Genomic DNA, 27868 nt, shown 5'->3' with positions numbered 1-27868 from the left:
GGCATCACAGAAAGGCATTAGGATGAGGAAGATCTGAATACCTGGCAGAAGGAGCCATGGTGTTCTAGGTGGGAAGAAATGCCCAAGCAAAGGCAAGGAGGTGGGGACGTGCTGGGTAATCACAGGCAATGATGGGGCTGGAAAGCTGGCCTAGGTGCCCATCCTTCACCTATGCAAAGATGCTGAAAACATGCTTTCCTCACAGCTACCAGCTTCCTTATAAAACCCTGTAGGCCACTGCAGCTCTCACAGGCCAGGCTCAGAACTTAACACTCTCTGCTGTCATATCTTCCCAGGCCAATCTCTCCGAGGCACTGAGAAGGAGTTTGTGAGGCCATCTGGGAGTTCTTTTTCTCCCATTTCAACATCCCATGACCTCATTCCCTGACCTAGGGAGCCATTTACTAGTTGTTACACTCAGCAGGTGGAAAACATGTGGTCTCTCTGGGGCACTGGCATTTTGAACACTCTCAGCAGGAAACCTGGTGCGAATGGGTTCCCGAGAGGCTGGGAAAGGTACAGAAGCAGTCATGCATTTGAAGACACACTGGTCATCTGGAGAAGTTAATGTAGTTTCTAAAAGCAAGACGCTTTGCAGGTGGCCTAGGGTAATAACAGGTGTCAGAAGTTTGGATTCTAGCCCTTAGCTAGAGTGATTTCTGGTGAACGTCTTCCCCTTCAGTGACTCTCAGTTTCCCATCTTTAAAGTGAAGAATAAGGATAAGATTATAATTCAGCGTTTTTATTATAAAAGGTATCACTACCTGCGGATTCCCAGATAAGCATTATCTTACTTAATCCTCCTAACCATCCTATGAGAAACGTAGTGGTATTATATCCATTGTACAGATGAGGAAACTGAGGTTCAGAGAGGTTATATGTAGTACCCCAGAGCTGTAACTAGAACCTGGAGAAAAACAATGTTTTTCAAGCTGCAGGCTTTAAAATTTAGAGGGTCGTGACTGGCACCTTTTTTTTAGTGGAAAGGAATGAATTGGAATGGAATAGAATAGAAAAATAAATGTGAATCTCGTATACTAGGGGTAAGTATTGTTTGGGGAAAGTTTTATTTCTGTTATTCACACCACACATGTCTTACGTATAATATATATTTCTATTATATGCATACATGCATATACACTTACATATATACACTGAGTCACAGTAAAAAATGTTTATCGTGCTGGAAGCTGTGGTCAAAAACAACTGAAAAACACTGCTGCAAACCACTGGGCAGAGCTCTTCCCTGGATGATTTCTATAGAACTAGCTTTCTCTGCCTTTTAGCACTCTTTGTACATCTGCAACTTTGCAGGATGCACGGGGCTGTGATTATTCTGATGGCAGAGAATGTCCATTCACATTGTGTGGGACCTTTTAGACCTAGGTTACCTCTTTCTCATTCTGCTGAGAGCAACGTGGACTCGGTCTCGGGGCCCAAGAAGACCTGTGTCTGGTGGAAAAGCCACAGCGCAGAGGTGGTCCTGCTGGAATCCTGCAGAAAGGGATGGGTCCTCAGGGATTCCCAATCCAGCTGGAGAACAGAATTGCCATCTGGTAAATCACAAGACGATTTTTGTTCTTGCCAGACGCACCCTATCAATATGGAAGATACAGACAGTCTTCACCACATCAACAGGTTATGTTGCCAAAAGTTCTTCTGAAACTCAGATGTTTGGAGTTTGGAATACATTACCCCATAGAAACAAGGATATAAATGGAGGTTCGGTTTTCATGTTTTAAAACTCAGAGGGTGTGTGACACTTACGTTTAAGTTCCTTATGCTTCCTGAGTCTCAGTTCCTCATTGCAAAAATGACTCACTGAGGATGACCTTTCTATGGTTGTGCTGGGGTTGATGTGAGGTGATGTGTGTACAGAGAGTCTGATACTAGGTCACTATGGCTGTTGTTATAACGTTGTGGTAGAGAAAATGCATGTGACCTTGACCACAGCACTTGAGTACCCAGAGCCTCAGTTTCTATCTCTGTAAAACTATGAGAGTATTTCCCTCAGAGGCTTATTATAGACAAAATTGGGATCATGTACACAAAGCACCCAGTACAAACCCTAACACAAGTTAGTGTTTAATCAGTGCGGGGAGGGTCTTTGCCATCTCAGGAATGCCTGCCCAGAGCTGCATATGCTTTCTGGGTTGATCTGAATCAACCCCTATAAATACTCTTACGCACCAGGAAAATCAAAATTAATAAGTGTTTAGCAGATGCTTCCCTTATGTTTAATCCCTTGATTGGTTTCACGTGACATAAATGAGAGGTAGATGCTAAGGTCCCTCGTGCTAAGAACGTGGTGCAGAAATGTTGCTAACGTCTGTGTGTTCATCAGAGAATGCCCTAAAGATGATAAAGAAGCCAGGGAAAGAGTGGGCTGGGGCATGTTTCGGGCCAATATTGTAGCTCACTGGTCCAGCTGAATTGCATCCTTACTAGCAAGGTGGTGATGCACGTGAGAAAATGATCGTGATAACGTTTAGCCTTCACCAATTATTAGTAGTCCCCAGGGAAAACCGCTAGGTTGCATGTGCTGTAGAGCAACTGTCCACGGGCCAGTGGCTGAACTTTGCAAAGGAGGAGGAGACTGATTGCCACAAGAATAAAGTTCCCTGTAAGGTCTCAAGTTTCACACAGTCTTTACAATACTCAAGATAATCTCTCTGGGGAAGGTGAAAAGAATTATAATTACATCTGTGAAAAAGGCTTGAGAAAGAAAAAAAAATTCTGCCATATGGTGTGTGGAAAATGTTTTGGAACTGAATAAATAACATGGTGGGTGTCCTCCCCTTCCCCATTTTTGTTTATACACCTACGTTATACAGGCTGACTGGTGAACATGGATCAGTTTTTCTTTTGGAATAGAAGTGCACCGGGTAATTTAATTTTATGACCATTAATAATACGGGTCTCTCTCTGTAAGCAAAGACATTTACAAACTTATAATCAGATTTTGTGATTTGGGTGTAAACCAATCACCCACAAGAGGCAAGGAGATGTTTCCATCCTGCTTTCCCTTTGCAGTAAGTTTGCCTGAAGTGCAAAGAGGCCGTATAGTAAAAGGTCTGGAATCCTAGGGGGAAGTGGGGGTGGGAAGGAGGAGGAGGGTCACTGGTGTCAATGGATGCTTCATCCTCCAGAAAGAACTTTTTAAAAGCTGGCCATTCGTAGGTATTAACCCCCAAACATGGTCCAGACTCTGTCCAAATGGGATCTAGTGGCATGCTCCCGTCCACTCGATGCTGTCAACGTTGCCATAACCGTTTATCAGATGAGAAAGCAGACTCAGAGAAAGGAAGTGATCTGCTCCTGTTAGCACATCTCACTGATAGCATAGTTCAGATCTGACCTCTTACCTGCCTGGCCTCCACCTTTCACTCTTACCACCTCATCCCTCTACCAGAAACACACCCTACAAAGGGAATACCACTTGGAAAGAAGCACAGGCATTTATACTACAAGACAAACTGAGCTAAGCACTATAAAAGATGCACTAGACTCCTACAATAAGATTTCAAATTGAAGGGTTTTCAAAAAAAATTTAATGGTTAATATTTAGAAATTTCTTGGTGTACCAAGTGTTTTATAACACAGTAACTGTACTTAATCCTCACAGCAATGAGAGGCTCTGCCGTTCAATTCTGCTGAGAGATGAGGAAACCCAGGTTCAGAGAAGTGAGGCGAGTGACCCAGGCTCACAGAAGCGGTAAATAATGGTAGTAGGTTTTGAAGCCACATCTGTATGACTCCAGAGCTTACCTTTTTAATATTTCAATGCATCGCTGCAGATGAGGGAGGGATATTAGAGTTAGAACTGGGGCAGTGGGCAGAGAGTAACCAAAAGGTCTCAGGAGGCATGGAAATGTTCAAGGATTATGGAGAAGCCCAGTTTGGCTGGATTGTAGGGGCCATGTTGAGTAGATTCATCCATTCAACAAGAACTCATTGAGTATCTTCTGTGAGCTATGCATTATCCTATATCTGGGGGTACAGAGATGGATAAGATGCACTCACTGCCCTGGAGTATGTCTGGCATTTAAATGTCAGATGAGTTGTAAGTTCTGTGAGGGTGCAGACCGCAAGCCCACAATAGAAGCCCAACAAATATCACATTTCATTCTTTCAACAAATAATTACTGAGGTGCCATTACTGCCCCATCTACACACCTACTATGTGCCACCTGCTGTTGTAGGTGCTGGGACAGAGCAGTAAATAAAACAATAAACATACTTGCCTTCTTAGAGTACATATTCTAGTCAAAATAGTGTAGAATAGGAAGGTAGGCAGTTTTGGGGTGAAGTAGATGTTACCATTTTAAGGATGGTCAGGATGGACCTCACCACAGTGCATTTTGAAAAAAGAATTAGTAATAAGACTTGAAAGATAGGTTCAAAAAGAATAGGGCTTCTGTGTGGATGATGGTAAACCAGTGAATGTGATGCTTTGGGTGTCATCATCAAGCATTTCAAGATAGCCAACTTTGGATCTCTGAGTGTTCGGGCTGAGTGGACCACAGGGAGAAGGATGTGAGATCTGGGTTACCTCTCATTGTCCCCGTCTTGTTGGGCTAGGCAAATGTGACCTACACTTCTTGTTCATGCTGTCTGGATATAGAAGCCATCCCTAACTGGTCTCCAGTGTCTGACCACAGGCCAGCCAGAGGGACACTTTCTGTGGCCTGAAAGAAGATTAGTAGGCACTTGATAGGGAGCAAAGAGCCCCACTGATGATGGGCAGAAGTCCTGTCCTGAGAAGACAAAGACTTTCGGCAAGATCAGTGAAAAGCCAAGAAGACTAGCATGAAGACCAGTGACCCTCATTCTGGCTCACTGTCTCCTCTCTCTTTTTTGTAATTTTTCTGCCATTCTCTGTTTGGAATCTTATCTTATCTTGTCTATGTCAACTTATTATCTTATCATCTCCTTTCCTCAAATGTACCTTCTCCTTCCTAACCAGACTTTATCTAGGATACTTAAAGCAATACCTTTGATCAAGAGTTTCTCTCTTGCAGGAGCACACAAATCCACCTTTACCTTGCAGGAAAAAAAAAAAAACAACAACAAAAAACAAAACACAAAACACACACACAAAAAACCCCAAAACCCAAAAAACTATCATCTTTTAAGGCCATGGATGTTAACTAGACTTACTTTGGTGATCATTTTGCAACATATACAGATATCGTATCATTATGCTATACACCTGAAAAGCCAAATATATGTCAATTACAGCTAAGTTAAAAAAAAATTGGAAACATCTTAAATCACCTCCTCTAAGAAATCTACCTGAATTACCAGCTCTCTGAGGCAGAACCATGTACACTGAGATTTATTGAATTTTTATAAATTCATGTTCAACATGGACCAAATTATGAAGGTTACCTGTTTATCTGTGGGTCTTACAACCACCCCCCAGGCCCACCTTGAATTCATGGCATGCAGGGACCATGTCTTTTTTAGCTCTGTGCCCACAACCTTTAAAAAGATCCTAGAGCATCAGTTGGCCCATCGAATATTTTAGAAATTGAACTAAATTGAGGGCAGAGCATGACTCTGACCTTCACTGTCCTCTGGCCACCCAGCTTGGGTGTGACACATTCTTCAGATATGAGCTGATTCAGGGACATGGCCCTTCCATGCTGCTCTCTGAGATCCCTGGCCCCCATCTCTAGATTGCTCCACAGGACCCCCTTTTTTCCAACCAGAGTTCAAAGGATGGAAAGATTTTTAAGTGGAATGAGGTCATACCTGACCACAGGATGCCAGTATGTCAGAGATGATGTGGGTTTTAGTGTGAAGGAAGAGCATCTCAGACAGAGAGCCATTGGCGACATCCAGCCCGTAGAAATGTTCTGTCTGGTCTTCCCATGGTTAAAACAATTGTCAAATTGTTATAACCCATTGCCTGTATTTAAAAACTGGGAGTTTTTCACATAAAACTCCAGATTTCTATTTTCTCTTGAAAAATCAGAAGATCTAGCAACACTTGGCCTGAATTCTCACCCACATGTTTCCAGTCTGGTCCTGCAGGCATTGGAGTTTATGACCCTGTAGAAATAAGTATATATCTTATTGTTATTATTTATTTACTAAATATTTATGCATTAAGGGAGCAAGTCATTCATCAAAATAATTCCTGTGTTTTTCCTAGAGAATTCCCTCTAGTCATTGATTTTCCCAGCACTTTGTGGACTTCTGAATGCAAGAAATTCTGAGAGCAGGAGGGAGAATACTCCAAATAAGATTTTCCAACTTCTTCTAGCCTTCCTTCTCAAAACCTCAGATACTGTGACCACGGCCCTGACATTTTTTGGGGGAAACTTTTCACTTCATTTCTCATGGGGGATAGTTCCAGATCGGAGAATGTGCCCATATATCTCAGAGCAGGGAAACTTAAGCCAGATCTCGGGGTTCTGGGCTCAGCTCTCCCCCCTAACTTCCTAGGGCTCATTGGGCAAGTCTGATAACCTTCAGGCCTCAGGTGTGAAAATGAGGCCACAATAAGGGGTCTGGATTTTCTTCTAAGTGTGACAGGAAGCCGTAGAGGGTTTCAAGCACAGAAAGGACATTAGCAGGTTGAGGTTTGAAAGGATACCTCTGGCGGCTGCACAGAGGACAGATTTTGTGGATGGAGGTTGGGAGACGTAGAAGGAGAGGGACCAGTCAAGAGGTAGCTGAAGTCGCCCAAGCTAGGAATGATGGTGGTATATTAGTTAGTTACCAATGGCGATCAGAGTCTGATATGGTTCTTACCGACCAACCTGCATTCCTTCTGGAGGCTCTAGGATGGAATCTGTGTTCTTCACTTTTCCAGCTTTTAGAGGCCACCTGCATTCCCTGGCTCCTGACCCCTTCCTCCATTTTCAAAGTCAGCGATGAGCATCTTTATCTCTTTCTCAGACTCCAACCCTCCTGCTGCCCTCTTTTAAGGACCCCTGTGATTGCATGGAGCCCACACAGGGAGCCCAGGATAATCTCCCATCTCAAGATCCCCAACTTAGCCGCAACTGCAAAGATCCTTTGGCCACATGGGGTAACACAGTCACAGGTTCCAGGGCATAGACCACTATGGGGGGAGGAGGGGCAATTATTCTGCCCATGACAGGTGGAAACAATGAAGATGGAAAGGATGGATTCTGTGTATATTTTAGAGGTCTATCTTTTGTGTGCCGTAGATTCCAGGCACTTTTCCAGAGTGTCTCTTCCAAAAGCTCTAAACATTTCTTACACAGTAGACCCCAATGGCGAGTAATTCTTTTTTAAAAGTGAGAGGACAGTCACTTAATGGCAAGCAAACAGGGGAAAAGTGAAATGTTATACACACACACACACACATGTACATATGTATGAATTATGTGTGCATATTATATACATATATATTACACATATACACATACGTGTATATATACAGTTGAATGCTTAGTTTGTTTTGTATCTATACATATGTGTGCATATATATATATACATTATATTATCATATTAATATTACATTATGTTACATTATTCATATTATGTTATTATATTGAATGCTTGGATTTCATACTGGCTCCAACACATTATCTGAGGGCTCTTGGACAAGTCATTCATTGCCCTCTGAGCCTCAGCCTTCCAGCTTCTCAAATAACACCCACAATGTCAGTCCTGCTATTCCTAGGGTTCTTTGCAGAGAAATGGGATCTTGAGCCCAGAAGAACTTGGTATAGAGCAAAGGGTTAGGTGAAGCTAAGAATAAATAAGTGAAGAATTACCTCTGAATTTGACATTTAAATTGTCCCTGTTTTCTGCTCCATGCAGCTGCCCTGTCCTGGTTCCTCCCTGTAGAAAGATTCAATTCATGTAGGTTTCATCTTACTGCTGGCTGGGAGGGTCAAGAGATCAAAGAGCCTTGGCAGGTTAAATGGATTATTTAATTTCATAAAGGAAGTGATCAAAAGAATCAAAAGATAAAAAGATTCAAAAGGAAGCGTTGCAGTCCAGGGTGTTCCCTGCGCTAGGGAGCTAGTGTTCCCTCACTCATCAGTGCCAATGCAGCCCCTGCTCTGTGTGCCTGGCACTAGGCTAAATGCCTTACAGGCATTCTCATCCTGTGTAATTCTCACAGCAACCTCATGGAGTTGCCCCACTGTGATTCTTTTTCACAGAGCACCCCAGCCCTGAGAGAGTTTTGACCACTTGGCTGAGACAATGTCAGTAGTCTGTGTTAGAACACATAGGTCTCTCTGATTAAAGCCCTTGCTTTAAGGTCACTCTGTAACCTTCTTCTCTCGGGCAGCTGTGTCCTAGATATGAGTGTAAGGATAGATGGATAGAGAGAGAGAGAGAGAGAGAGAGATGATAGATAGATAGATAGATAGATAGATAGATAGATAGATAGATGATAGATAGATAGATATTTTCAAGCTAGCTACCAACATGATTAACATGACTTTTTTTTTCAGATTTAAGTCTTATTGCATCATTTGTAATAATAATAAAAAAGCCTATGCCTGTGTACAATGAAATGGAAAGAAAACCCTTATTTCCATTTTTAATTTGATCTCTAGTTAAGGATTTTTATCCCCATTTCATAGATGTGGAAACTGAGGCTCAAAAGGATTGAACAATTTGCCCAAGACAACAAAGCCATAAAGAGGTTCCTGGATCTCAAGAGCAGGTTTTCCAAATCCACATCCATTTTAACTTTGTAAGAAATATTAAGATTATGTAGGTCAGTTTCTTTATTCCACTGAAGGGAAACTGAGGCCCAGATAGGAAATGCCTAGTCCAAGGATACAGGAGGGCTAAGAGGGGAGGCTTGGGCATCAGACAGACCTGTGTTCACATCCCAACTCTCCTATTTACTTGCTGCATTTCCTTATGAGGCTTTTTTGAACTCCATTATTAAGTGGTACAGTTTGCTTGTCTGTCAAATGGGGATAATATAAGTGCCTATAGATTTTTGTGAAGGTTTAATTTAAGATTAAAAGTGCCCATCATGTAGGAAACGGTGGCCCTTAGTGACACAACTAAATCTGGAGTCCAGGACTCATCTCCCAGCATGACGTGTATTCCAGCAAGGCACTTGCATCTCCTTGGGGCCGTTGGTCGCATTTGTACACATGATGACAAACAGTAATGCACAGAGTGTTCTCTAAGTCTAAGCAGTGTGACTTCTGAAGCAGATTATGTATACTAACCACATTCTCTTAGACCTTCCATCACCTTAACTAATTTCTTCTTACTTTAACAGATAAAGCAAGGGTCCCACTTGACAAACCTAAGTCTAATGACAGCATCTTTCAAGTTAGGCTAGAGTCTGTAGTTACAAAGTTTCATTTACAGAGTAAAGTCCTATTTGGGCCTTTTCATATACTGAAGGAAATTGGCTACATTTGGTGTGTCAGTGGTACAGGGAAATGTTAATGTCTTTCTTTCTAAAGTTTTCAGAAAAAAAGGCACCCCTCACGTTTGAATGTTTTATTCTTCATGGTAAGCTCTTTAAACTGCCCGGCAGTTCTTGTTTCATTTAAAAAATCTTAAATCTGAGACAGTGTGGGTCCCTTTGAAGGTGATATATGCCCTGACAGCAGAGAAATAAGGCCAATTGAGTGTTCTAACCACAGGATGGTAAAAGTCATGGTCAGGTTAGAAGAATCAATTAGAGTGAGAACGAGGCTGTGTAAATTTCAGGACTCAAATGGCAAAATATGAAGACAGGGCTGAATTTAAAGCCTTGCCTGATGTGATTGTATTTCATTTCCTGATTGGCAAGACAACTCTAAATGGGGTATTAAATTGGGTTAAAAGAGCAGTTTTCTTCCTATTTAAAACAAAACACAGGAAGAAAAAAAATAGTTTCAGGGAAGGGTAACAGCAAATTTGAGGATTTATATGGGTATTTGAGAATAGACAGAAAGCCTGGGCAGGGGGGAGAAATGTATTTGAAGTCAGGATTCTGGAAGGGGAGACTTCGAGTCTCTTCCTGCACCAGATGAAAAGGCTGTATTTATAGCAGGCATGTGACTGCCTGGCTGGGTCCCGGCCCGGACGGCTGCAGTCAGCTCCGTGATGTGCTGCGAATCTGTGTGGTTGCGTTACATCAGCTGCAGATCTGATGTTTATAAGCAAACAACAGCTTTAGAATCTTAAAATAGATACCAAGAGGGTGTCCATGGTTCCCAGCCAGTCTGACAGTGGAGCTAACAGAGGCAGAGGAGATTGCTGGATAAAGGAGAGTCTCTGGAATCCCCTGCATTCCAATCCCAGCTCAGAAACTTCCCAGCTGGGGCAAACAGCAAACCTCGCTGAGACTCAGTTTTGTCATCTGTAAAATGGGGAAGGGTTATGAACTGGGCCTAATTTGCCGGGTTGTTCTTAGGGTTAAATCAGGCATTGAGCACATTGCCTGGTCCATAGGAAACACCCCAATAACTGCTGGGTCATTATCATATTATTATTTAATATAGGAAAGAGTTGGTGGCTGTGAAAAGAAGGAAAAGTACTGAAATGGTTTCATCACCAAACTTCACTCCTTGACCACGCCCATCATTCCTTTCATCCAAACAATACTCCCAGGGCTAGCTCACCTGTCCCTTGGTCTTATCCCAACTCTGATTGTACCTACGGTAAACCAAGAGAACAAGTGCTAGTGTAGCAGCAGGACTGCTGGATTTGAAAGCTGAAAACCTGTGTCTAAACCTGTTATTGCTACTTAGAAACTCTGAGGACACCAGGTAGTTACAGTGCCTCCTTGAGCCTCAGTCTTCTCATCTATAAAGTGGGATAATTAACACTATCTTGCCTGCCTTGCAAGCTGATTGAGGGGATCAACTAACTCAGACTATATGAAAGTGACCTTACAGAACACTGAGTAGAGTTTTCTGTCGGATGGATGTATGTATATGTATAACTGAACCACTTTGCTGTACACCTGAAACTAACACAACGGTGTAGATCAACTATATCCAAATATAAAATACAAAGTAAATTAAAAAAAAAAGGTGCCCTTAGATGACAGGGCACTGTCACAGTGGTAGCATCACAATTGCCTTAGAGCCTTGCTTTGACCAGATCTCCCCTTTAGACACACCTTTAAAGCAAAACTACTCCCATCATGCTTCCAGCCTAGCCTCCTCCCTCTGCCAACTACCCACTTTGTACCTTAGAGAAAAAGGGTAAAGGAGAAAACAAGGCAGGTGCCCCAGAGCAGTGGAGGAGCTAAGCCAGAGTAACAATGACAGCACCCACGCCTGTGGTCTCTGCCCCCAGGGCAGACATCACCAAATCTAAACATCACTCCCTCTCACGGAGCCTACATAGAGCTTTAGGATCCTTCTTAACCCAATGCTCCAAGTAACCACCACTGTTTATGTCACTACCTCCCATGCCATCAAATGGAGGACCCCATTTAAAGATAGCAATAATGAAAATAAATGGGGTAAAATTCTGAACTGTGGAGTCAGACTTGGATTCTTATCCCAACTGTAGCAGTCACTAGAATCACTCTGCACCCCATTTCCTTATTTATAAAATGATCATAGAAATATCTTCTTGGTAGGAGAGCTGTGATGTTTCAACCAGAAAACACCCACCAAACAGTCAAAACACAATCATTATTAACTACTATTATTATCATTAATAACTTGCTTCCTCTTATTTAATGTTCTCTGTAAGGTTACCTTCTCCCCTTTCTCCTTCCAAAACAAACGAATAAGCGAAAAACCACTGAGAGTCACGTAGAAGAATCATGGGTTTTAAAGAGACAGCCTTAGGATTTAATACCATTACTGCTATTACTAATTGTATGATCTTAAGAAAGTTGTTCCAACTCTCTGAGCCTCAGTTTCCTCATTTATAGAAGAAAGAAAACCTTTTAGGTTATGGGAAGGATTAAATGGGATAATATACGTAATGTACTCAGCCCTTGGTGGGCTCCGATCAACATTTCAGATATTATTTGGAAAAGAGTGAATGAGTATCCAGCATAATAGGATCAGCTCAAATCCATTGGAAACATTACAGAAGAAACATTTTCCTGAGAAGGTTAAAATGAAATCAAATGTCTGAGGTAGATTAAACTTTTTTTCTCTCTCTCTTTCTCCTCGTGGCAGATTTGTTTCCAAAGGATTTCATCTGCATAATGGAATTTGCTGATTTTGAATAGATGGTGCAGTGTGCACAGGAGCATTCTTCAAAGGATAAAGAACTGAAGGTTATTTGTATGTCATTTGTAAGACTGTCTCCTCTGATTTCTCAGTGTTTTAGCACCCGTAGAATCTCACATTCCAGTCACCCATGTTTTCCCTTTTCATCTGAACATAATATGCTCTGTAATCTGAAGGTTCTGGGAACTAAAGTGAATGCTGCACACTCTACACCCATTCTTGGAGCTGCCCAATGCCCATTCAGCTAATAAAGGCACTGAAAAGTCCTGCAGTTTAAAAAATGTATGTGACACAGTACTGCTCCAATGTAACTGGCTACAGAAAACTTTTTTTTTTTTTTGGTTAATACTTTTTTTTTTAATCTTTCATAAGCATGCTTTTTTAAAAAAATATTTTATTTATTTATTTGGTTGTGCCAGGTCTTAGTTGTGGCCAGCAGTTTCCTTAGTTGCAGCTCACTGGCTCCTTAGTTGTGGCATGCAAACTCTTAGTGGCAGCATGCACATGGGATCTAGTTCCCATACCAGGAATTGAACCCAGGCACCCTGCATTGGGAGCTCAGAGTCTTAACCACCACCAGGGAAGTCCCATAGGTTAACACTTTCCTAACATCCCACATAATTACTATTTGAAAAAAAAATGTTATTGTGTTAATTCCCCAAAATGACCAGTAAAGGGAGAATTAAAATCTGAGCCTTCACTGTGGTTGTCAGAAAGTGCTAACAGAAAACACAAAATGAAGAGTTAATCAGAGACTGTATTACTTTCTGTCATGAAGTGAATCATGTCCCGGAAAGATAGGTTGAAGCCCTAAATCCCAGTACCTGTGAATGTGACCTTATTTGGAAACAGGGTCAAGTTAAGATGAGGTGATACTGGATTAGAGTGGGCCCTAAATCCAGTGACTGGTGTCCTTGGGAAGAGAGAGAGATTTGGCAACACAGAGCAGACACAAAGAGAGCTATGTGGAAATGGAAGCCGAAATCAGCTGCCATAAGCCAAGGAACACCAAGGATTGCCAGCCACCACCCAAAGCTGGAAGAGGCCAGGAAAGACATGCCCCTAGAGGCTTCCAAGGGAGCATAGGACACTGCAAACAACTTGATTTCAGACTTCGGGTCTCCAGAACTGGGTAAGAATAAACTTCTACTGTGTCAAGCCACCTAGTTGGTGGCATTTTGTTATGGCAACCCAGGGAATCTAATATACCTGGCTGCTAGATTTTTCTCCTCCATTACTGGTTGCTCCTTTCCTGACCATTAAATGTTGGAGTGCCCCAGGTGGAAAGCCCTGAACTTTTTCTTAACTCTATTATAGCATAGCTACTACATGATGGTCAGAGCCAGATCCTTGGCTTTATTTAATATCAGCTATGTGCTGATGAATCCACACTGCATATTTAAGATGTACTTAGTGTGCCCCAAGTGGAACCTTAGATTCCACCCTTTAATTTTTTTTATAAAAGCTCCCCTCCTCACCTAGAACACCCCATCTCAGGCATGAGCACTTCATTCCCCCCAGTTCCTCAGGTCAAAAGCCTAGGAGTCACCCTTGAGTCCTTGCATTTCCTTGACTCCCACCGCCAATCTGGCAGCAAATCCTGTTGAGTCCATCTTTAAAACACATCCAGGATGTAGTCAATTCACCACCTCCATCCCTCACACATTGGTTGGCCACCATCATTTTGCTTGCATGTCTGTACTACAGCAGGGGCCATCCTGGCCTCTCTGCTTCTATTCTCAGCCTTGACTCTCTAGTCTTGACACAGGAGCCAGAATCATCACATCAAATCATAAATCTAGCCATGTCCTTCTCATGCGAAAGACCCCCTCAATGCTTCACATCCTGGTAGAATAATGTCCTAAGTCGTCACCATGGCCCATAAGTTCCGTCCGTGGCTGTCACTCTGACCTCATTTCCTCCCACTGTTGCCTTCCCTCTGCTCCAGCCACACTGGCCTTTTTGGGCTCTCTAATAAGCTAGCAGGTTTGTACCTTGAGGTCTTCATTTGCTGTGTTCTCAGCCTGGAACACCCTTCTCCCTAATATTCACATGCATATTCCCTTGCTTCAATCAAGTTTCTCACACAGGGCCCTCTTCCGAAAGTCCTTCCCTTACTGCCCTGATGAAAATGTAACCCCCCACCCCCCATCAATCATGTTCTACTCCTATGCCCTGATCTACTATAGGACATCACATGGTGTGTGTGTGTGTGTGTTTCCCCCTTTGGAATCTGCTCAAGTGGAGAAGGAGATTTTGATAAGATATCTACGGCTGTGTTCTCAGCACCTAGGAGAGTACCTAGTACACTATAGGGGCTCAAAAATATTTATTGAATCAATTAGTTAATTCTTTCCAGAAGGTCAGGCGGCCCAGAAAAAAATTTACCACTCTCAAAAAAACTTAGAATTAAAAAAGAAGCTCTCAATAAAAGCTGAAAACAAGGCAGCTCTGTGACAATGATTTTCTGCAAACAGAAATGAAGTCTTCTTGGACTGTCAGAGCTCTCTCTCCCGATTTGTGGAAAAAACACAGTTTCTAAAATCACTCCCTACATAAATCACTGGAATCTTCTTTGCCTCGTTTTTCATCTCTAAAATGTAGATAAAATTATTTTATTTAAAGTCCATAGCGCAATGTTTCTGAATTGGTGTACAAGTGTCAAATACTTTGAGACATTTTTTAGAAAATTTATTTTTCATAGTCCAAAACAGGTTTTCGTGTGAAACTGTTACAACAAGCTTGCAATAATGATAATCTTAATTAAGAGTTTGCTGAAAGCTGGTGACTTTTCAAACATTCTCTTTGTTAAAGCTCCAACATTCCCAGCAGGAAGGTACTATCATGAACCTCATTTTCCAGATGGGGAAACTGAGACTTGGAGAGCTTAAGTAACTTTCTCAAGGGTTTATGGCTAATAAGTGGGAAGTGGGCATTCCAACCCAGACACTTTGACTTTACAGCCTGTTCTCTTGACCAAAACACTATGTTGCATGACTGCAACCAACAAGGCAAAGTTACATAATCAATATGGGGTATTAGGATTTCCACTTTACAGAAAAATAAACCTTAGGCTCACAGAATGAAAAAGGGTCACTGAATGTCACAGAGCAAAAGTCAGCCTTCACGCAGGTCTCCAGATCCTATTTCAAGGACTTTTTTAGTGATAAAAGGTACCCTATGAATAGTGTCTACATAATAGGGATCGCTATTATTCACAGGGTACCTATGAGTAGCTGCTCAAATGTCTTCTTCCAATGAAGACATTTGAGCAGCAGATGGGGACAAGGGTTATGTGCACATCAGAGCTGAGTCTCAGAGAGGGAAATTGACCTGCCCAAGGTCACACAGAGAGTCAGCTCTTGAACTTGCCTCTCGGGCCCAATGTGCTTTTCCCTATGTCACCTAGAGGCCTTCAATATATGATATAAGCCATCAGGTCACATGCACACAATGCCTAAAACCAGTGCAAATGTTGGGATAAACTGTGCTGTGAGTGTTTATGTATATTTATGAATGCAGTGAAGGGGAGTGGAGGGTTTCCGTAGCTTGATTTTTTTTTTTTTGTAATTATTTGGTGGCTATTTTGGTAACATCTTTTGGAGAGTAAGTCCAATTAGGAAACAGATGGCACTGAAATATTGTCAAACATATCAGATCAGCAGCAAATCACTGACTTAATTATGTAAATAATTAAAATGTATATTTACACCTGATCGTCCAAACGAGGGTGAAAAGACTGATTTCAGGGTTGGTTATGAGCGCTGGCAAAGAATCAAGTCAAAAGTCAATCACGTCCAAGGTACTGCTTCAGGGCCTCTTCCACTTCCAGCCCTAGAAGGGCATTTGGGAGGTAGAAGCAAGAACCCAATGACAAGGGAAAAAAGTCCTCTGAGCATCCTGGGATTGTGAGGCTGACCTTGATGAAGTGTCCTCAATAAGAGAAGACACAAGGACTTCATTGCTATGGCTGTAATTCTGCCTTTCTCCTCCTGAGAAGGTTTTAAGACTTCCCATTGCCCACAGACTCACGTTCCTTATTTCAAACCCATATCAGACTCACCTACCATTATAGCTTTACTTTCCTTTATCCTCTTTTACCAAAAGAGTAACTCATTGCATCATAATAGTTAAGAGAACGGGTTTTGAGGAAGGACCTGTGTTCTAGCCATGGCTTTGTCACCTGGCTCAGTTTTACTATCTGTAAAATGGGAATAATAACAGCTCAAAAATGTATGTGTTTCCTATGAGCCATGTTTTGTGCCATGCAATTTACCTCCATAACATTATTTACTGCTCACAGCATCCTTGTGTAATTGTCTGCATTTTGTAAAGAAGGAAACTGAAGTTTAGCAAAAAGTGAGCAGCTTGCCAGTACTAGTTCAGAGAAGGTTTGCCTGTGTGTAATACAAAACCTAAAGTAAAAGTGACTTAAATACAAAAGAAGCTTGTTTCTCTTTTGCACATCTAAGCAGCCCAGAACGTGCTTCATGGCCCTGTGATCATCGGGTCTAACCCTTTCTATTTGGTCCTCCAAACACTATCAACACACAGCTTTCATTTCAGAATCCAAAATGGCTACTTCAGCTCCAGCCATCAGTTCACAAACTCCAGGGAGAAGTGAAAGGAAGGAGAATGGCATGCCCTTCACCTTGAAGACAGATCTCAGAAGGCGGGCGCACAACCTCAGCTCTCTTCCCACTGGCAAACACTTGGTCACGTGGCCACACCTAACATCAGAGGATGTTGGTAAAGGCAGTCTTTATTCTGGGGAAGGATGTGTCCAGCTTCGGGAGCCAGCCTCCAAGATGGCCTGCAAAGATCTCCAACTCCTGATATTTCTGGTCTTCTTCAGCCTCCTCCTATACTGAATCAGGGTCCATATGTGTGACCAGCAGCACACAAAAGAAGTAATGGTGTTCCAAGACCAGGGCATAAGCAGCATTGCAGTTTCCACCTTGGTCTTTTAAATTATGTACTGTAGAAAAAGCTCACCACCATGTCATGAAGACGCTACAACAGCCCTGGGGAGATGTCCCCATGCAGAGGAAATAAACCTCAACTTGTCAGCCAGATGAGTGAGCTAACTTAGAAGCATCAGGCCTGCAGAGAGAGTAGACCTTCAGATGACTGCAGCGCCAATGGGTATGGTAGACCCTGAGCCAGAAACACACCGCCAAGCTGCTTCAAATTCCTGATGCAACAGAAACCACAAAAACTAATTAGCAATTGTTGATGTTTTAAGCCACTAAGTTTTGGGGTGATTCATTACACAGTGATAACTAAGTAATTCAATTAACACTTGGGAGTTTCATTATGGAGGAGGAAGGAGAGAACAAATACCAGGAGGCAATTAACCATCTCTGTCCTACTGCACACACTTAAATGTAATGAGGGCAAGATTCAAACCCACATCTGACTTAGGAGCCTGTATTTTTAACCAACACTCTGAATATCTTATGCCTTTCTCTGGATTCCTGTAGTGCATATTGTTTTTAGCAAGGAGTTTCATCTTAAATTGTAGGTTGCCTTGCCCTATTCTCTGGAAGCTTCATGCATAGAAATATTTTTCCCTTCCCTGTCTTGAAGGTAAGAGTCTGGCTTCTTTCTCTCTCATCCTTCTTTCCTCCTTCCTACCTTCTTTTCTTTCATCTATTGCTAGATCTTCTTACTCAGCCAGGCCTGTCATTTCAACTCAAGGTTTGACTGAGGACAGACCTTTTCCATGTTCACTCACTAGGCTGGAGGGATTCTGTCCCTTGCAGGCTGTTGGCCAGAGGGTCACCTCAGTTATTTACCATGTGTGCCTCTCCATAGGGCATCTCACGACACAATAACTTGATCCATCAGAGGAAGCAAGTGAAAGAGAAAGAGAGGGAGAGTGGAGCAAAAAAATATCAAGGTCTTTTGTAACCTAACCTTGGGAGGAAGGTGCTATCACTTTTGTTGTGTTCTATTCATTAGAAGGAAATGACTCACGGCAGCTCACACTCAAGGGAAGGAAATTACATAAAGGCAGGAATTTCAGGAGGTGAGGCTTGTTGGGGACCCTCTTAGAAACTACCTTCTTTCAAATTCATATTCATCCATCCATTCATCCATCCATCCATCCATTAATCTATCCATCCACTGTTCATTGAGGGGCCACCACTGTTCATGCAACAATCAGAGCCTTCAATGGCTCTCCACTGTCTGCCTGGTCAAATCCTATTTCTCAATGGGACATCCAAGACTCTCCATGTTCTCCCTCCACCCTATTGTTTGGTCACACCTGCCACTATGTCCCATGTTCCAGTTTCTCCAGTGACCTTTGTTTCCCATCTAAGTCCATCACTTTCCCACTTCAGTCCCTCTCTCCATGACTCTCCTTCCAACTAGAAGGCTTCTTGCTCAAAATTCCCTCTCTTTGCACCAAGGAGTGCTTAGGATCCCAAACTTTAGAGTCTGGCAAACTCAGAGTCCAACCAAAGGTAGTCACTTACCAGCTTCGATAAGTAATTTAATCCCTCAAAGTCTCTATTTCTTATCTGTGAAATGGGGACAAGAACCCTGTGGAACTGTTGGCTGAATAAATAAAATATGTAAGTTATGTCATATATGAGTACAGCATTGGGAACGTCAGTGCTCAATAAATGGCAGCCCTTGCAATCATCATGACCACGAACCTCTCCTCTGAATCCTCGTGAAAGAGCTCCTGCACTTCTGCGCATTGCACTCCAGTTGACACGTGCTCGTGTCCACAACTGCATTTGATGCTCCCCGTAAGTTTAAAAGAGGTGTCTCATCTCTTGTTTATAGATGAGGAAACAGACTCAGGGAGGTGAAGTGACAAGTCCAGGATCACACAGCGACCTGAGGAGGGGACCTGAACTAGAACTTGGCTTCCAACTCCAATCACTGGGTTCCTTTCTCTGACATGATCATTCACTCCTCATCTTTACCTGGGTACTAGATCACGTTGGCTAGACTCTCTTTTTTCTGGGGCCTTTTCCCTGGGAAGCAGTTTCCCCAGCCCTCAGAGAGAATGGAGCTGTCAAATGAAGCCACAGCCTTTGGGAGAGAGATGGAGCCTTCGGGGATGCTACAGCTGCTGACAAACTGCCACCTTCCATATGGACCCTTCTCCTTTACATGGACAGACTCCAGAGTTCAGAGATCTGTCTCAAGCCTGAGAGCCCATTTCATTTCCTGGATGGAGTAGGGATGATATGAAAGGATCACCAAAATAACATCAATGAAATCTTCTCCTTTTCCTGGTCTTCCCTTTTAAAACTTGCTTGCAAAGTTCATCAGATAATATTTTCTAGAATGTATGAGCCCGAAGGAGCCACAGAGGATGCTAAAAATTTACAATATAAGATAGTCTTAAGGGTAATAAGAACTTTCTAATGATGTGAGCAGTTTCAGAAGAAGTGGGCTGCAGGGAAAGAATGTGGTCAGCACCAAAGGAAGTATTCACCATAGGATGTGTGTGTGGAGTTTCCCAAAACCTAGCTGTGTTTTCAATCACAGACCTAGTGAATCATAATCTTTAACCATAGGGTCTGTAAATGTGTACTTTTCACTGTCCCAGGTGATACTGATGGACACCCAAGTTTGAGAATCATGAATTTCACTGGCAAGAACTCAAGCTTCAAATTGAGGTTGGACCAGATTAGTGATTTTTAAACCAAGCTTCTCCCTGGAGCTCCTTCAGGGCTGCTGCCTGATGGTGGCAAGGGCAAAGGAGGCTGTGGGAAGGGAGTGGTGATGGGAAGAAAAGTGGAGTGTCTAAACCCTACTTCCCAATTTTAATCAGTGTGCTCTTCATTTATCTCTTTTGTTCATTTATGCTCCCATGCAAGATGCATTTGAACAAAGGTTGCACTAGCGTAAAAATAAAACTTGAAAGCAGCTGAACTAGATGATCTTTAATTTACTTAATCAATAAATAGTTACTGAGTGTCTGCTACATGTCAGCCTCCATGCCCAATCAAAACTGAGTCGGATGTGGTCCCTCTACCTTGGGAGCTCACAGTTGAGAGAAAAGACAGAGTGAGTAACTCTGATGCACCACGACAACTGCATTAGTAGAGGTCTGAGAGCACAGTATCAGCTGTATCTTGAAGTTCCTGTAAGAATTCTCTAGTTGTAAGGAAAAAAGGGAGAAAATGGAGGTGACAGCAGAAGCAAAGGCATGGAGGCTTGAAAGAATGGGGATGGTTTGAGCATCTGAGTGTAGTTCAAGTTCAAGAGGCATGGGGGAACGGTGGCAATGAGGCCCCAAGGTTACGGAGTCTTGAGCAAGCCCCATCTCCTCTCTGGACTTCACAGCGTCCTCATTACCAAAGTGAGGGGGCATGCCTAAATGATCCTAAGAATCAGAACATCTCTGAATTTGGAGAGAACACCTGTGGATGCCTACAGTAGTGATTCTCAACATGGTGGAATGATCCTCTCCCCCCAGGAGATACTTGACAATGTCTAGAGACATTTTTAGTTGTCACCACTGTGAGGAGGAGGGGTTGCTACAGGCATCTAGTGGGTAGAGGTCAGGGATGCTACTAAACATCTTACAATGCACAAGACAACCTCCCTACAATTAAGAATTATCCAGTGCAAAATGCCAATAGTTCTAAGCGTGAGAAACCCAGCCCTAGAGCTATAGGAAAAGGCCCAGCCTTTCCCTATAGACTCTAACCAATGCATTCAAAGCCATTGTTGCAAAGACTCATGGGAGGTATGGCCACTAAAACAAGCTGGGAAGGAGTCATGAAGGGATTCAGTGCCAATGCCACTCTTCCACCATCACAGTGTGTCAAACGTCTAACCAGAAGGGGCCTTGGGGAATCACATTCTGAAGTCCAGGTGGGTAACCTAAGTCTGGAAAGAACATATCATCTGTCCAGGGTCTCAGACCCTGTTAGTAGGTAGGATCCCATTTTCCTGAATCCCAAAGCTAGACATCTTCACATCTCTGATCTCCAGAACCCAAGTGGCTCCCTGCCTCTGCCTGGGCCTCATAGATGTTTGGTCACCATTCCCCAGTCAAACGTCCACGGCAGCTCCACCCATGCTCTGCAAATCGCTGCGACACTCCGCCTCCCCTCCTACCCAGGGGTTTGGTAAATAAGCTCTCGATGCTTTAAGACTCTCCTTGGAGACCTGTAAGAAGACATCAGAAGACCATCTGCCCACACAGGAGCCTAAGTGCTGCGTGGGGTACACTGGGCTTGGCTCTGAAATCAGACCCAAGTTCAAATCTGACCCCACCGGTTACAAGCAGTGTAACCCTGAACTTTACCCTCTGAGCCTTAGTTTCCTTATCTGTAAAGAGGAGCCGATTAGAGTCCCTGCCTCGTAGGGTTTTTGAGATAATGCATGTGAAGTACACAAGGCATGGCAATAGCAGATGCCAAGTAGGTGGTGGCTGTGATGATGTCTAAAAAGACAGTTGCCCTCCCGGGACTAACAGCAGTACATCTGCAGCAGATAATGCCTAGAGATGCCTTTCCCCTGCAGAATCCAACCTTTTTCTCGCTGTACAGAAGTCTATCTGCTAAATTGGCTTCAGTGGGATGGGGGAGTTCTTTCCTAACTCTGCCTAATGGGCCTTATCTGGAAACAATAACTTGCTATCCAGAAAATGGGTGATAATTTGGATTCTTGAGGTGAAAGAAGTTCCTGAAATTTTTAACACAAGCCAATCTTCAGCTAACTAAGAAAGTTTTTCTTACACCATGACACTACATATAATATACTCTGCCACCCTCAGGCCTGGTAATTCGAGCCAGAGTATGGTGGTCGGTACAGACCAGACCATGCCAGACCCTCTCCCCGTCTCAGCTTCTTTCCCACAAATGAGCTTCAGGAAGCTGAGTGAGATCCTGGTGTGTGCTGTGTCAGTCTCCTTCGTATCTCCCAGGACTGATTTGCAAAACTCTTTACCCCGCTGGGTGACCATCAGCTTTATAGCCCCTCTCTCTTCCTGATCCCCAATTTACCCCTTCTAAGTATCACCCACTGTCACACAAGTTAATAGTACTCATATTCAACACACTTTCCTCTGGCCCCAGAAGGAATGTTACCAAGAAAAACCTTCCAGCCTATTACTCCCAGATTCCAAATTCACTCAGTTAAAAAAATCAATTTATTAAGCATTAACTACAAATGTACCAGACCCCATGTGAGACATTAGGATACAGGAATGAACAAGGAGACAAGGTCCCTGACCCCAGTGTGCTTGTTACTGCTACTACAAGGAGGGAAGTGCTGGAAACAGACACCCACATGAAGACTTGGAAGGAGGTCAAGTCTTGTGATTATCAGGGAGGGCTTCATAAATAAAATAGACTCTTTAATTGACATCCTAGAGGTGAGCAAGAATTAGGCAGGTGAGTAGGAGAAAGAGGGCAAGGCAGCGGGAACAGCATGCAAAGTCCTGGAGGAAAGAGTACTCATGGAGAGTGGAAGGACTCTGAGGAAGTTCAGGTTAGATGGAGTGGAGAGAGAGAGAGAGATGGAAGGTGTGAGAGAGATGAGGCAGAGAAGTAAGCAAGAGCTAGATCACAGAAGGTCTCATTACCAGTAATTTTAAAGAGTGGGAGCTTTTTCCTAAGCTCAGTGGAAAGCCACCTATTTGCATGCATAGAATAACCATCCAATTCAATGTGTATTTATTGAGTACTTTCTATCTGTTCAATCCACCCCTAGGCACCATGTAGCATAAAACATGACCATTGATTTCCCTATTGGTAGGACAGGGCTGTTCTTTAAGCTGGGCTTCAAGATATGGGACCATTTCAGGACCCTGGAGAGCAAAGAGCATATCTGATTTTTGTCTGGAGGGCTGGCCTCCAGCACAGTGCTTGGCACAGAGTGTGACTGTGGGTGAGACTTAGAAGAGGTAAATGGGGGATTGGGAAGAGAGGAGGGCTATAAAGCTGGTGGCCACCCTGGGGGCTGGCTGGGTGAATAAATGAAAGCAAAAGGTATAGTCATCTGACAAAGAAAAGCACATGCAAAGAAACGTAGATATGTGGGGACACTAAGGCAGAGAAACAGTGGTCAAGAAAGTTTCTATGAGACAAGACTTGAAGAGTGGACAGGAGGCAGGGGAGACTATTCCAGGCAGTGGGACCTGTGTGAGCAAAGGTGCAGTGGAGAGAAAATTCATGGGTGGATGGACCTGAGTCAGGAAGACTGACTGAACAGAAATGGAAGGTTTGTTCTCAGGGGCTGTGGGAGAGATGGATGGGTAGACAAGGTGGGTCTTCCCTATGGGGATTCCTGAAAGACAGAATGTGGACTTATGGTTGATTTATAATACTTTGGGGAGCCTTTGCAGATTTGGAGAGAGAAAGAACCCCAAGGAACACCGTGTTTTAGGAGGCAGTGGGCTGGATGTTGGGAATGCAGATAGAAGGCAAGGGAGAAACCATCTAAGTGGATGTCAATGGAACCAAGAATAGGACACAAACTTACCAAAAAGCAGCGAAAGACCAGATCAAAGAGCCCTAGGGTGTCAGAGTCACCCACTCCAGCCCCAAAGCAGAGGGAGGAATAGTTTCTAATTGGATGGTTCAGATTCCAGGACCATGAATGGGCCATGGGGGGCGGGGGGTGGAAGTTATTCTACATTCAAAAAGTCCAGACCAGAGATCCGCAAACTACAGCCCACGGATCCAATCCAGCCCACTAAGGGTAGTTTTTACATTTTTGAATGGTTGGGGGAAAAGAATCAAAAAAATAATTTTTCATGACACACGAAATTTAAGTTTGCGAGTTCATAAATAGTCTTCTTGGCTCACAGTCCCACCCATTTGATCAGATATTGTCTGTGGCGGCTACAAGGTCAGAGTTGAGTGGTTGCCTCAGAGGCTGTGTGGCCCCCTCAAGCCTATCATATGTTCCCTGGCCCTTTAGAGAAAAACTGCTCATCCTGGTCTAGACCTTCCTTCCTGAGCTCAGTGCTTGCCTCTGTTTGTTTCTACGTCTGCCAAATGGCCAGACCCAGGTATATAGCAATCCCCACGTTCAGGTTTGGGCTAAGAGGGAGCTCGAGGTACCAGGATTCAGATGATTTTACTCCCCCTTTCAGCACTGCTGACTGTGCTTCATCCCACCTAGACCCTCTGTAGCGGGGGAGCGGTTCTGGTTTGAGACAGATTCGTGGTGTCCAGGTTTCCTGGGCCTCTCTATCCAAGCCTCCCCCCCACATCATAACAAAGGGCTTTAAGGGAAGCAGTGACCAGGTGAGGTTGTGTATCAGGATAACCTCACTCTTGCCCAGTGGGAGGGTGACCTGGGAGGGATGACCGGTGGCCAACTCAATGAGGAAGGGAGTCTAACCTACAAGGGATATGAGCGCATGCTTGCGGTTCCTCCTTGGGTTCTGGACCCAGCGAGTCAACATGCTGGGAGAGGTGAGGAACCATCCCGGTCACTGTGGCCTGGAAAGCCTGGTGCACATTCAATTTTCACAGTAGCCCACCTCCATCAGCATGAAAAATCTTTTCTTAACACTCTTATTAAACCCTAATCTTAATCGTATTCATCATTATTAAGTCTCGAAATTGCCTGGAATATTTAAATATGCCCAAAGTGAGAGTCAGAGAAATGGATTTAAAGGAACAGCTCAAATTCTCTTCTAGAAGCCCCACCAATAGTGTCGGGAGATTCAGCCCCTGATACAAACCAAGACTTCTGAAGGGACAGGGTTGTGACAATGCCATAAGAGTGGGGGAAGGGGCTGTCAATTACATTTGGCCTAAGTAAGATCAGTCTCTTTCAAAGACTCTTCACAAGGAAGAGGCATAAAGATGAATTAGGGCTTAAATGTACCCGAGGACTTGGAGGGATATTAAAAGAGAATAGCTCTGAGGTTCTCCCCTCTGGCTTCCCTCCTTTCAAGCCCCAAAACAATGCTCGTTAAATGACTTCACTGCCTTGGTCTCTGACACTGATTAGCTTATTTCTAGCTTCTGGAGAGGTCAGATGACCTGGCCCAGCTATTACCTCCTGATACACGGCAGGAAGTCACCAGGGCCTTTAGAACTATGATCCAAGGAAGAAATAATGGTCCTTTTACATATTTATACACATATTGAAATAAGAAGTTTAATTTGAGAAGATGCTTTTTCCCTTTTCCCCCACTCTCCATCTTACAGGATATGAGTGAGTGTGACTTTAGCAGGATGTATTCTGCAACCCAGCTCTGTCCTGGGCACGCTGTCTCCACTGGCCACCTAACCCTCACAGGAGCCCTATGACGGAGGTGTCACACTCTCCATTTTACAGATGAGAGGAAAACACCTTTACCAAAGTCACCCTGCTTGATAGGAACTCAGGCCTCTGACTGCACAGCCCAGGTCCTTCTTTTCCTTCTCTGTCCTGACTGGCTGTCCCTCCCTTCCCCCGCCATCCCTCAGCATGAGGATGACTTGGGAGGGGTGGGAGATACAGTGTGTGTGTTTGGGGAAGTGGGTTCTCTAAACAAGGGATATTTTATCAGGATTATCAGGTTTGAGTCCTGAATGTGAAAACAATCTATGTAACCTTTACTCGGGCTAATGCATACATTAAATGGGGGAGCCTATATGCCGTCATAAAAATGTGGGAAATTGAAACCTGCTGACATAAAATCAAATAGCCCAGTCATAAAAGATGTCGCTTTTATGTGATTATCTTGCCAATATCTTCGTGTTGCTAAACTAAATCAAACTACAATTTTCCCCACATGCCCTGAATTTAATGGGAACCATTAATGGGTGTGATTTCTTATAGATCTCCTTGTAACAGAAACATGGCCTCTTATGCCCTGGCCGATTAAAATGAAACCACTGGGCTGTCATTTGTTGTGTCCCTTTGAGCATATTGAATAGTGGCTCTGCTTGTAACGCCAAAGCTGTTGACACTCAAGTCCTTCCTAAAATATCTGGCACCAATATATAGTCCCAGAATTTTCTTCTTCTACTCCCATGCATGATCTTTCATAGACTCCAAGAATATCAGAAGTGGAAGAGCGCTTGAGATCATCTGTTCCAGGACTGGCAAGTAGAATTGGAATCCTCTGCGACCCCTAATTGGCATCATGGGGTTAAGAAGGATTCTGAGGTTCACTCCAGACCCAGTGGGTTAAAAATGCCATGACTGATTAAGAATGTCTGCCATGGGCTTGGTTGGTAGAGTGGGGGTAGACGTGCCACAACTATGCCTCTGTTATTATCCAGCCCCCTCATTTTGCAGATGTAGAAACTGAGGCTCATAGAAAGTGAATGACTCTTCCAAGGTCACACAATGAATAAGCAGCAGGATGAAGGCCAGAATGTATTCCTCTTGACTCCTAGCCAAATGCTCTTTCCATGACGAGGAACTCTGACAAAAGAGGATAAATCACCTTGGCAGGATCAAGGAGGAACCAATGGTTTGGAGATGGCCGAAAGCAAATTCTCACCTTAGTGATAACAAAGAAAACTTCCCTAATCCCCAAAGGCCCTTAATCAAAAATCCCTAGCCAATTTTAGGAAGTTATTATCCCTTCATTCCTTTTTCCCAACTTTTTTCTCTCTCCCTATAACAGGCTGGGAGATCATTGTTCTAATACCTTCCCCCAAAAAGATTATCTACAATTAGTGAACTCTGGGCATTTTGGTAAGTTTGAGTCTTTCTCTGTGAGGGCCCCACACCCTTTCCTCTGACTATCATCCCTGAGAATCTTTGCTCATTGACCTTGCCGCTGGCCAGAGGTCAAAGTGGAGAGAACAGAGAAGCGACGACTGAAATATCTGATCTCTCCATGTACACATCCATCCTCCTCTCAAATTCTGCAAATCTGCCCTGAATCTCTATCGCCTACATGACAAAGCCCCTGTTTTGAACCTGGCCCTTAGCATCTGCTACAGTCTGCTCAGCCAACCTTCCCAGCCTCATTTTTGCCAATCCCCCCGGCATCCAACAGCCTAGACCAGGAAGGGCAAATGCACTGGAATGGAAGTGCTGATCCCAGCTCTTCCCCAGGTGTTACTAATGGGTCATTAATAATGGGGGTCTTCTCTTCTTTGCCCAGACATTGCCTCAGAAAGGGCACTGTGTACGACTGGCAGTATCTTCCCGAGATGTGTCAGTGTGGAGAGGAAAGGCTGCTTTGCTTATAATTCCTGCTTTGGTCACAGTATTGTCAGCTGCTGGGTGAATGCACTCTACACACACCTGCTTGGTGCCTTTGGTTAAACTTGTGGCTCCCTATGTCCCATCCCCATGCATGCATATACCTCAATGTAACCTTCAAAACCTGGCTCCAGAGTCACCACCTTTGAGAAGTTGTCCCCAACTCTCCAGACTGAATTAATCCCAGAGCCAATGCATAAATCATTATTCCAGCAATACAGCAGGAGGGTTAAGGGCCCTGGCCCTGGAGACAGGTAGCCTGGGTGCAAAGCCCTCCTCTGATGCTCAGCAGCTGTGTGATCTTGGACAAGCTGTTCAGCCTCTCTATGCATCCATTTCCTCACCTGCAAAGTTGAGAGAACCATAGCTCGTATCTCACAAGACTGTTGTGAAGACAAAAAAAAGCTCGTGGGGTCAAAGTGTCGAAGGTAGTACCACACCCAGATTGAGTGCTCAGCTAATGTTTGCTATCGTCTAGCACTTGAAATTGTGTAACTTCATAATAGCGCACCTATCTATCTTCTACACTAAATTGCAAGTTTCTTGAGCTCTGGGATTTGATCTTAGTC

This window comes from Hippopotamus amphibius, chromosome 2 (assembly GCF_030028045.1).
Source record: "Hippopotamus amphibius kiboko isolate mHipAmp2 chromosome 2, mHipAmp2.hap2, whole genome shotgun sequence".
Classification (NCBI taxonomy): Eukaryota; Metazoa; Chordata; class Mammalia; order Artiodactyla; family Hippopotamidae; genus Hippopotamus; species Hippopotamus amphibius.
Note: the sequence above shows the minus strand (reverse complement) of the source record.